Genomic DNA, 3,164 nt, shown 5'->3' with positions numbered 1-3,164 from the left:
TTTTCTTCCTGATTCAAAGGACTCTTGGCCTCCCTTGGAAGTTCCATTGAGTTTCCATAGTTTAAAATTATTTGTCTGATTAATATGCCATATTATAAATGTATGGTTACTCTTTAGGTTTCTAGCTCCACCTGCATTCTAGATCCTGTATCTCTACTGGAGAGAGAAATAAGAAATGTTTGCAAGAGTTCCCTTTCCCTAGGTAAGGAAGAGTGTATTCAGAGTAAAGAGGGTAGCTAATAATAGAAATAAATGTTTTCAAATTCTAGGAAGTGTCACTAACATGGGAATATTAGGTAAAAATGATAGCCTGAGTCATAAGATGATCTTTAAAGCAATAGATTTCATATTCAGTTTTGTGCAGTAATGAGAACAAAATTTATGAAGAGGCTCATTGTAGACAATTTAGGGAACTTGTTTAAATAAATAGAAAATAATGAACTTTAATTTCAATATTGATTATATATGAACAAGGGTATATCTAGTCTTTAAGAACATATTTGGAATATACTTCAAACAAATACTTTGTAAAATATATACATGCTTCTTAATATTAGAAATAATCTTGATAAAGTCTTTTTTGATGGATAGTGTAAGATATGTTTCTTTAACTATATTACAAGAAAAATTAGACCCAGGAGATGCTCTTACTATATTTTCCACATTCTAAGATCTTATGTATTGAAAGAGGTAGTACTAATTTAAGATAGTAACAGGTTTCAATCTCAAAATGTTAAATTTTTGCAAAACATCTATGCTGGATGCTGTGTTGTGCTAAATTTTAATAATTTGAGTCCAGTCTAGAACTTCTTTCCCATCACTTTTAAGGCTTCTTTGACCTCCTTACTTCTCAAGCTGTAGATCAGTGGGTTCAACATGGGGATTACTATGCCATAAAAGGTGGAAGCCACTTTCATATTTTCCTCAGAATTATTAGAGTGAGGCTGTAAGTACATGTAGGAGAGAGTCCCATAGAAAATGGTGACTACTGTCAGGTGGGAGGCACACGTGGAGAAAGCTTTTTTCTCCCAGTGGTAGAAGACATCTTTAGGATGGCACCCAGGATATATATGTAGGAGAAGATGATGACCATCACAGTGAACATCAAGTTAAATCCCACAAAGACAAGAAGTAGCATGATGTTGATGTTGATACTGGAGCAAGAAAGGGAGAGAATTGGAGGAACACCACAGAAAAAGTGATTGATGATGTTGGACTTGCAGAAAGGTAGTGAAAATGTAAATCCTGTGTGTACTGAGGCACTTACTGAGCCCACAAGATATTAACCAAGTACCAACTGGATGCAAACTGTTTGAGACATGAAAATGGGACAGCAAAGTGGGTTATAGATGGCTACATACCAGTCCACTGCCATAGTAGCCAGGAGGTAACAGTCAGTAGTTGCAAATATAACATAAACCAATAATTGCATTACACATCCCATGAATGATATTGACTTATCTTCTACTATGAGGTTTTGCAGCATCTTGGGAGTAATGGCAGAGGTATAACAGATATCACTGAAAGCCAAATGTTGCAGGAAAAAGTACATGGGTGTTTGAAGCCTGGAATCTGTCTTAATGAGTAGGATCATTCCAACATTACCCACCATGGAGGTCACACAGATCACTAGAAATACAGTGAAGAGGACACGCCGAAACTTGTGTTGTCCACCAAATCCCAGTAGAAAGAATTCAGTTACTTCAGTGTCATTTTGTTGTGTCATGGCTACCAATAGTCTAGGAAAGACCAAGAGAAGGAGCAAGAAAAGAACTGACATCTTCGTCATTTCTTGAAATAAAAAGGCTTTTACATTTCATCACTTTTCGACTTCAATGTTCTTGCAAACAACAATAGGCTTTATTGTTTGGCAAGTATTTATTCTATTTCTTTGATAAGAAACCAACAAATAAGCAGTCATAATTGAGCCATCAATTTATTTTCAAAATAAAAAAGATTGTCATAGAAGAAAATTGAGTTCTAATATGTGTGTTTTAAAGGTCTTACAGTTTTTAAATAAGAAATTAATAAAAAACATGAGAAAAAATAAAACATTTTTTATGCAAAAATAAATGGAGGGAGTTTACCATCAATAGGTGTGTAGTGAAGATATTTTTAAAGTTTGCTGTTCAGAAGAAAGGAATATGATACTGAAAGAAAGTTTGAAAAATAAGAAGAAATAGTAGCTTAGAAACAGATACCAAAACCCATTGCTGTGGAGCTGACCCTATAGGACAGAGTAGAACTGCCCCATAGGGTTTCCAAGGAAGGGCTGGTGGATTCAAACTATCAGCCTTTTGTTTAATAGTCTGAACTCTTAACCACTGCACCACCAGGTCTCCAGAAATAGATTAACAAGTAGATAAATTGGAATAAATAGAGCTAATAAAAAATATTAATAATACTGTCCATGTTGTTGTTGTTAGGTGCTGTTGAGTCAATTTTTGACTCATAGCAACGCCATGTGACAGAGTAGAACTGCCCCATAGGATTTTCTTGGCTGTAATTTCTGTGGAAATAGATTGCCAGTTCTTTTTTCAACAGAGGCCACTGAGTGGGTTCCAACCTCCAACCTCTTGGTTAGCAGCTGAGTCCTTAACGATTGTGCCACCAGGGGGGATGGTAAAGAAAATTAAAATAGCAGATGACACTAATATAGTAGATTGAAGAGTTCATTAAATTTAAAGTTCTCTAAAATTCTTTACTTTAGACTGTAATGTAGATGTGCATGTTTTTGATAACTACAAGAAGGATAAAAAGAAGTGTATGTAGCCTTTAAGTTTAGGGAAAATACAGAATTTTAAAATCAGTCAATCCAAATGGAGGCAGAAAAGAGTATAAGAAGAAAAATAGAAAAAAGCAAGATTAATAGATATCACATGAGATAGCATAAATAAATCCACATGTATCAGTAAAGACAATAAATGTAAAAGGACAAAACTCATCATTAAAATTCAGAGGTTGTCTAATTGGATTTTAAAAAATAGAAATCCAGCCATTTTACATAATACAAAAAATTTATAGTCCAAAGGACTAATTGTCCATAGCTACCAAGGCCTCCACCGGACTGAGTCCAGTACAGCTAGATGTGGTGCCACCACTGACTGCTCTGACCTGGATCACAACAGAGGGTTCTGGACAGAGCTGGAGAAGGATGTAGAGCA

The 3,164-nt window shown here is 35.1% G+C and overlaps 1 pseudogene; it reads right to left on the bottom strand.

The window, feature by feature from the left end:
* Nucleotides 1-630: 630 nt before the first annotated feature.
* On the bottom strand, nt 631-1,726 carry LOC101361731 (putative olfactory receptor 5AK3; annotated as a pseudogene).
* Nucleotides 1,727-3,164: the final 1,438 nt, after the last annotated feature.

The sequence above is a fragment of the Trichechus manatus genome, unplaced genomic scaffold (assembly GCF_000243295.1).
Source record: "Trichechus manatus latirostris isolate Lorelei unplaced genomic scaffold, TriManLat1.0 scaffold00236, whole genome shotgun sequence".
Classification (NCBI taxonomy): Eukaryota; Metazoa; Chordata; class Mammalia; order Sirenia; family Trichechidae; genus Trichechus; species Trichechus manatus.
Note: the sequence above shows the minus strand (reverse complement) of the source record. Positions and strands in the feature narration are given on the sequence as shown.